The 8,682-nt window shown below is 41.0% G+C and overlaps 2 long non-coding RNA genes across 2 annotated transcripts; both read left to right on the forward strand.

Annotated features, from left to right (window-relative positions):
- Positions 1 to 620: 620 nt before the first annotated feature.
- On the forward strand, positions 621 to 1,026 carry LOC128186604 (uncharacterized). Its single transcript, XR_008243965.1, has 2 exons — positions 621 to 692; positions 731 to 1,026. It is a non-coding gene; the product is annotated as an uncharacterized LOC128186604 (long non-coding RNA).
- Positions 1,027 to 6,608: 5,582 nt separating this feature from the next.
- On the forward strand, positions 6,609 to 7,014 carry LOC128186899 (uncharacterized). Its single transcript, XR_008243992.1, has 2 exons — positions 6,609 to 6,680; positions 6,719 to 7,014. It is a non-coding gene; the product is annotated as an uncharacterized LOC128186899 (long non-coding RNA).
- Positions 7,015 to 8,682: the final 1,668 nt, after the last annotated feature.

Genomic DNA, 8,682 nt, shown 5'->3' on the forward strand with positions numbered 1-8,682 from the left:
AGAACCATTTAAACAGGAGCAGCTTGGTCTTTGGGTAGTTGTGTCAAACAACTCTATGACATAGGTCTGTCTATTTCATTGCTGGCCACTCAGCCATTGCTCTTTGAAATCAACACGATTTGTCTGGCTTTTGAGCTGAGACTACGCAATCTGTGTATATTTCACTTGAAACTGTAGCGAGGCACGCATTTTTGTTATAGAGTTACCTCCCTTGGTTATATTGATTTACATCATTAAATGCTTGTTAATTATCTCTAATCATTAATATATTATTTGATCTTCTTTACAATAATAATCATAATAATAATAAATACTTAGATTTAGAAATAACAGAGGTTTCTGTATAATGCAGGCAGTATTATTTATTCAAAATATGGCATGGATGAAACTAAACACCCATTTATTGTTTAGAGCAGTTTATTTATATAAGGCTCTTCCGTGTGTGTGTGAGAGAGATTTGACTACGTGGTTATAGTCTGTGTACGTCTCTCTGAAACTCTTGACTTTGAGTACTCTCTGCGAGTTAAAGTGTTGATCACTTTGGTAGCGGTTACGTTCTCGACGGAGATAGGGGTGTTGGCATCCCCTATCGTTAAGCTACAGCTTGTCAGAGAATTTATTAAGGCTAAACACATAGTGAGTTCAGATAAGAGAAGTGTTGGCATCTTCTCTAGGGTATCGGGCTCTTCGAGGTGTTGGTATCCTCGGTTGAGCATCTTGGCTACAAGAGGTGTTGGTATCCTCTATAGGGAACTGGGTTATACGAGGCGTTTGAACCTCTGTTGTATAGACCCAGTAGTAGCGCAGATACCCTTGTTACTGAGAAGTAACCTGGTAAAGGCTCACCAGGTAGCACGGAGACCTTGGTTTGGGTCACAGGTCTAAGACATCTAATTGAGACGGTGCTCGGTTTCATCCATAGCCTGGTCCAGGAAGACCAAGATCTTGTAAATACGTTGTGTCAATCTGTTTTGTTCTCCGAGGTCTGATTCTACGCAGACCCTTATCCCATAGTAACGTCAGACAGATAGTCTACCCCCTACACGTTACACAAAATTTGGTGGCAGCGGTGGGATATCGGAGAGCTGCAAAACACTGTAATAGGTCAGTATGGATGAAGTTGAAAGAGAGATCTCGTTCATAGATCAAAAGCTGAAGAAGCTTCAGGATAGTTTGGCGCACAGAGACCACTCAACCCCTCTGCCCAGAGAAACTAAGGAACCTGCTTTAGACGACTCTGGGATGGACACGGGACGTCCATCTATGTTACCAAGACGAAGTGCATCACCAGTCTTGGCAACAAATGCACTGCCTCGTACAAAACAGCACGGTGAAAGTCCAAGAGCGCAGAGCAACGAGGTTTTAAACTATGCTGATATGGGTGCTAGACCGAAAGACAAAAGACCTCCCAGGACGGAGTTCTCAGATGATGATTACTTGGAACCGAGAGAAAAAGTGTCTCCTATGACTGATTTCTTAGAGGATGATCACCTTGCTCCAAGCGTAACAGTGCGCAAAGCACCTAGAGTCAGGTTCCCATCTCCTATTAGGAGAGATGCCCGTGACACACGCGAAAAAGCGAACAAATCTACTGGTGTGAATATGAAGCCAGCCACATATGATGGTTCGATCCCTTGGCAGGACTACCATAGCCACTTCGAGGCCTGTGCAGATTTGAATGGTTGGACAGAGAGAAGTAAGGGCACTTACTTAGCTGTATCGTTGAGAGGAAATGCATTGGGGGTTCTTGGAAACTTACCCAAAGGAGCGATTCCTGATTATTATGAACTGGTTAAAGTTCTCGAGGAGAGATTTGCTCCTCCAGGCCAAACAGAGCTATACAGGGTGCAAATGAAAGAACGTCGGCAGAGACCAGGTGAATCACTCCCAGAGCTAGCCCAAGCCATTCGTAGACTAGCGAATCTGGCATACCCCACGGCTAATTTAGAAATACGAGAGACCCTGTCCAAAGATCAGTTTGTGGATGCTCTGGTAGATTCTGACATGCGAATCCGGATAAAACAATCGCGTCCCACAAACCTCAATGAAGCTGTTAAGTTAGCTGTTGAGTTGGAAGCATTCAACAGGGCTGAACATAAGAGCCATTTAAGAACTACAGTGACTGAAACAGTTAACGAGGTACAAAGTTCAAACGAGAGTGATCTAGCGACGATGATCAAAGACCTCACTAGCAAGTTTGATAAACTCCAAAGAGATGTAGACGAAATCCGACAAAGAAAACCCTCGTCTATGGCAGCAAGTGACGATAGAAGGGAGCATACAAAGAGGAAAGTCATAAAGTGTCATTATTGTCACAAGCCTGGACACATGCGCAAAGACTGCTATGCTTTAAAGAATCGGAAGTCGAATGCTGGGAATTTTAAACAGCATGAGGAAAAGCAAAGTAAAGCAAGTGGTTCAGTAGGCGCCAATACGATTGGTGTAGAAGCCGGAATGTTTCTACGGTTCAGACTTCAAGGCATTGAAGTGAACCTACTGGTTGATACGGGTGCTACTCTGACACTTGTTTCCTCAGCAATAGCCCAAATAATTGCTCATGACCGCATGCCTGCTCTAGAGCTTATGCAGAAGAATGTACTAGATGCAGGTGGGAAAATGTTAAATGTGTCTGGAAAGGGAACGTTTGTTTTGGAGATAGACAATTTTTCATGTAATGTCACAGCCGCTGTAGCTGAATTAACAGTCGATGGTATCATTGGCCTAGACTTCCTAACAGAGTATCGGTGCATGGTCGATGTGCCGAACCAAGAACTTTGTATTGGGAAGCTTAATAAATTTCACATGGAAAAGAAAGGTCATTTTGGTTGCTTTAGGGTTGTGAATATGAACCAAGTTACGATCCCTGAAAATCAAGAAGTTATTGTGTCTGGTCAGATTTGTGTACCTAAAGGCGAATGTTTCTACAATTGTGATGGTATTATTGAACCTGTGGAGAGAGATAGAAACGATTTACCAGCAATTGTTGGACGAACATTAGTACAGAGTGCTAACATAGTACCTGTAAGATTGCTGAACCCCTCTGACGAATCATGCTTAGTCAGGAAAGGAACGCTCTTGGCTCAGATAACCCCTGTTGAACATGTTGGTATCGTGCACAAAAGTGCCACACAGTCCTCAGGCCTTGATGATCAGTTGAAGAGTTTGTTAGGTCGTTGCAGTGAGGACTTGTCAGACCAACAGAAAGAAGCTGTGTGGAGTCTTCTAAGAGAATACAATCATTTGTTCGCAAAGGACAACTCTGAGCTTGGTTCTACCAATGTTGTAGAACATGAGATAAATGTTGGTAATGCTAAACCAATAAAAGAGCCTTTGCGTCGACTTCCATATCATTCCGCTGATACCGTAGATGAGCATGTGCAAGAGATGCTCAGGGATGGAATCATTGAGCCGTCGTCCAGCCCATGGGCAGCTGGAGTAGTTTTAGTGCGTAAGAAGGATAGTTCCACACGCTTCTGTGTTGACTATCGGAAGCTTAACAAAGTGACAATACAGGATGCTTACCCGCTTCCCAGGATCGACGAGTCATTAGATAGCTTGTCAGGCAACAAGTGGTTTTGTACTCTCGATCTATTTTCCGGGTATTGGCAAGTCTCAGTTAAGCCAGAAGACCGTCCAAAGACAGCATTTATAACAAGGAAAGGGCTGTTTCAATTTAAGAAAATGCCATTTGGTCTAAGTTGCGCACCGGCAACATTTCAGAGACTGATGGAGAAAGTTATGACAGGTTTGCAGTGGGAAACCTGCTTGATCTACCTAGACGATATTATCATCGTAGGGAAGACATTTGAAGACATGATCCAGAATTTAAGAACCGTGTTTGATAGACTTCTTGATGCTGGCCTTAAACTGAAAGCTAAGAAGTGTACATTGTTTGCCAAGAAAGTGTTGTACCTGGGCCATGTCATTTCAGAGGAAGGGATCGCAACAGATCCAGAGAAAGTTAAGGTAGTGAAAAATTGGCCTGAGCCATGCCATGTGAGCGAAGTCCGTTCTTTCCTTGGTCTCTGTGGATATTACAGACGGTTTATAGCACAGTTTGCTGAAAGAGCCAAACCGCTGACCAAGCTTACAGAGAAAGGAAGTGCCATGGAATGGACAAAGGAATGCAGAGAAGCCTTTCTTGATTTAAAAGAGAGACTATGTAAGGCACCTGTGCTGGCAATGCCAAATTTTAGCCATGAATTTATCCTGGATACGGATGCCAGCAATATGTCGATAGGGGCCGTTTTATCTCAGAGCATTGACGGTGTAGAAAGGCCCGTTGCCTACGCTAGTCGTACTCTCTCTAAGCCTGAGCGCCAGTACTGCGTCACCAGAAAAGAGTTGCTCGCAGTTGTCTACTTTACCAAGTATTTTAAACATTTTCTGTATGGAAAGCAGTTTACAGTTCGCACAGACCATAGTTCCTTGCGTTGGCTTCTAAACTTCAAGAATCCCGAAGGACAGTTGGCTCGGTGGCTGGAGTCGCTAAGCGTTTTTGACATGAAAATTGAACACCGTCCCGGCAAACAACATGCTAATGCTGACGCACTCAGTCGCAAACCATGTAAGCAATGTGGTTTTACTGCGGACCAGGAACGTGAAACTGCACCAGTTGTCTCTCATGTCGAAGTTAAACCTTCCTCAATGTCTATGCAAAGTCTCCAAGATAGTGACCAACGCTTAAAGATGGTCAAGCAATGGGTCGAGAGTGGAAAGAAACCCGATTATGCTACAATCAGCAGCGAAGGACGAGTCCTTAAGTCACTTTGGTCTCAGTTCGAAATTCTGACCATTGACAACGGCATTCTGTATCGGAAATGGGCTGATAACAAAGGTACAAAGATGCAAGCCATTGTGCCATACAGTGAGCGACGCACGGTCCTGGCTCAATACCATGACAATAGATCATCAGGACATCTTGGTGTGTCTAAGACAATATCAAAAATCCGTCAGGGCTATTATTGGCCAGGGATCCAGTCTGATGTTCGGGCATACATCGCTGGATGCGACAAATGTAGCCGAAGAAAAGGGTGTCAGAAAAACAAACGAGCGCCCATGCAGATAACACAGACAGGAGTGCCATTGGAGCGCATTGCCACTGACATACTTGGAGAACTACCAATGACAGAGAAAGGGAATAGATATATCTTGGTAATTTCTGACTATTATTCCAAGTGGACGGAAAGCTTTCCAATGAAGAACATGGAAGCTGAAACCGTTGCAAAAATTATTGTGGAACAATTCATTGTGAGGCTTGGGGTTCCCTATGTAATTCACTCTGACCAAGGCTCGCAGTTTGAGAGTCGCTTATTTACCGAGGTCTGCAAGCTTTTAGGGATAAAGAAGACAAGGACAACGCCGTATCACCCCAAGTCTGACGGCATGGTCGAGCGCTTTAATAAAACATTAGCAACAATGCTTAGCGCCTATGTAGATGAACACCATAAAGACTGGGATGTTCACTTGCCGTACGTTATGATGGCATACAGGTCTGCAGAGCATGAGACTACGGGGTTTACTCCAAACTCTCTGATGCTTGGGAGAGAGGTTGCGACACCTCTCGATATTATGTACGAGATGCCACCAGATGTTAATGAAGTTCCACAGCATAAATGGGCATGGGAGCTAAAAGCTCGTATGGAAGAAGCGCATAGTGCAGTGCGTTATCACACGGGGCAAGAAATGCGCAGACAAAAGCGGTATCATGATGCAAAGGTGCACTGGCAACGCTTTGCTAAGAACGACAAAGTGTATGTTTTCTTCCCACAGAGGAAGGTAGGCCACAGTCCCAAGTTTACTAGTTACTGGAGAGGGCCATACACTATTGTAGGCAAGAAGTCTGACCTGCTCTATGAGGTAGACTGTGGATATCGGGGCAAGTTACAGGTCATTCATGCAGACAGACTGAAGCTACACAAGTCCCAAGTGTTGGCAGACGAAGAAGTAGATGCAGATCTAAAGGCAGCTGATGATGATGAGTTACCAAGATCCGATGGGGACGAATCGGATAGGGAAAGCAATCTCGAGGGTGTTTGCTCAGAGAATAAGCGAACACGGAGACCACCAGTCTGGTTGCAAGACTATGTTAGATATTAGCCAGTTGTCTTAGTCAAAGACATATTTTATGCGAGGGCGCATAAACTTAGGGAGGGGGTAATGTAGCGAGGCACGCATTTTTGTTATAGAGTTACCTCCCTTGGTTATATTGATTTACATCATTAAATGCTTGTTAATTATCTCTAATCATTAATATATTATTTGATCTTCTTTACAATAATAATCATAATAATAATAAATACTTAGATTTAGAGATAACAGAGGTTTCTGTATAATACAGGCAGTATTATTTATTCAAAATATGGCATGGATGAAACTAAACACCCATTTATTGTTTAGAGCAGTTTATTTATATAAGGCTCTTCCGTGTGTGTGTGAGAGAGATTTGACTACGTGGTTATAGTCTGTGTACGTCTCTCTGAAACTCTTGACTTTGAGTACTCTCTGCGAGTTAAAGTGTTGATCACTTTGGTAGCGGTTACGTTCTCGACGGAGATAGGGGTGTTGGCATCCCCTATCGTTAAGCTACAGCTTGTCAGAGAATTTATTAAGGCTAAACACATAGTGAGTTCAGATAAGAGAAGTGTTGGCATCTTCTCTAGGGTATCGGGCTCTTCGAGGTGTTGGTATCCTCGGTTGAGCATCTTGGCTACAAGAGGTGTTGGTATCCTCTATAGGGAACTGGGTTATACGAGGCGTTTGAACCTCTGTTGTATAGACCCAGTAGTAGCGCAGATACCCTTGTTACTGAGAAGTAACCTGGTAAAGGCTCACCAGGTAGCACGGAGACCTTGGTTTGGGTCACAGGTCTAAGACATCTAATTGAGACGGTGCTCGGTTTCATCCATAGCCTGGTCCAGGAAGACCAAGATCTTGTAAATACGTTGTGTCAATCTGTTTTGTTCTCCGAGGTCTGATTCTACGCAGACCCTTATCCCATAGTAACGTCAGACAGATAGTCTACCCCCTACACGTTACAAAACCAGCGTCATTTTCAACTTTGTTTTGACGCAAAAATATAGTAACATCCTACCGAAAGTCCAAGGTCTTGTTAAAATGGTTCTAATAGCAATATTGTTATGTAAATGTCAATAATAAGGTGTGTCAATGTACCTATTTTGTAAATGTCCGATATGCAATGTTAACCCGTGCACGCACGGGTCAAAGTCAATTTTATTTATATTATTAAAGTGGTTTAAATCATCACACGTGGTCATGCTGTTTTCAAAATAAACTACATAATTAAGCTATAATACACGTTTAAAGTTAGAGAAATCGTATTTACAGGAGGCTGACATGATGTAGAACTCTTTGTAGTAAAAACAAAAAAAAAAGTTAATTATTTTTTCTTCACATTATCTATTCCGGCCGGTTTTGTTTACAGATATACAATGTACACAGTGCTATGGATAAAACGCTGATTTATTCTTTTAATTTCCTCAAGTATAGTTGACCGATCAAAATTGATAATGTTTAGGTTCACATGTCAATCCAAAAAATTAATACATATATGCATGAATAAATGCATTTTTATTTTTAAAAATGACAGCTGATAACGTGCTATCATTCAAAGTTGAAAATTACCTCGTTTAATTTTTAACCTAAGTCGAGATTTTCGCTAACTGAATAAGTATGTTATAATTGTAATCGGTATGTTTACAATACATTCTCTAAAGTCGGAATTATCATGTCGAATTAACGACGACAGACAATTGCAATTTCTACGATACTTGGCATCTCCTGACAATTTCTACAACTACGCGGAGGTTCCTCCGACACCAATCTCAGCTTTTAGATTTCAACGAACACTGCTCCGTTTGACATTGGTTGGTAATTTAGTGGAAAATCAAAGGTAAAAGAACGGTCTTAAATCAATATTGTTTCAAAATTTCCAGAACTTGGCATTTAGAGCGCATATCACGATTTGCTAATACTGATGCTATGTTGATAAAACAAACTGGAATAGATGGTGTGAGGTCATGGATTGAAGTTTTATGGCAGCTGTCATAGCGGCGGGAAATTTAAATTAAGCGATTGAGTTTCTTTATTTATACATTGTTTCGAGGTTTTTAAAGAAATTAAACCGATTTACAATTAGAGTAAATGATAAGTAATTGATTTATTGTAGAATATATTTTTAGTTTCCTTCACCTTTATATTATCTGTTATATGTTTATGTCAGTTACCTGTTATTGATTGTTGACTTTTTTCAGTTTATAAAAGAGTAAATATATGTACTCATCAAACTTATTTTTTCTTTTTTTTCATAAAAAAATTAAAAATCATTTGATGTTTACCATTACACAAGTATCAAAACATTGTTAAAACATTAAACTTTGTATTTTCAGAAACATATTTATTTGGAAGATTTAAAAATAAAAATTATCTAATAAAAAACAAAAGTGTTTTATAGTTTGTGGTTAGAGCTCTTTTTCTAATAAGATTTTTTCAGAGAATGCAACAACAAACATTAATCAATGAAGATAAAAGATGAAAGAATGTATTGGTCGTAATACAATAGAAGAATAAGTTTGTCAAATATTGAATAGTATTTCCGTATAACATTACATTGTTTTCTAGACTAGAATCAAAGTACAGAATGTAATCACAGTATATATATAT

Source organism: Crassostrea angulata, chromosome 6 (genome assembly GCF_025612915.1).
Source record: "Crassostrea angulata isolate pt1a10 chromosome 6, ASM2561291v2, whole genome shotgun sequence".
Classification (NCBI taxonomy): domain Eukaryota; kingdom Metazoa; phylum Mollusca; class Bivalvia; order Ostreida; family Ostreidae; genus Magallana; species Magallana angulata.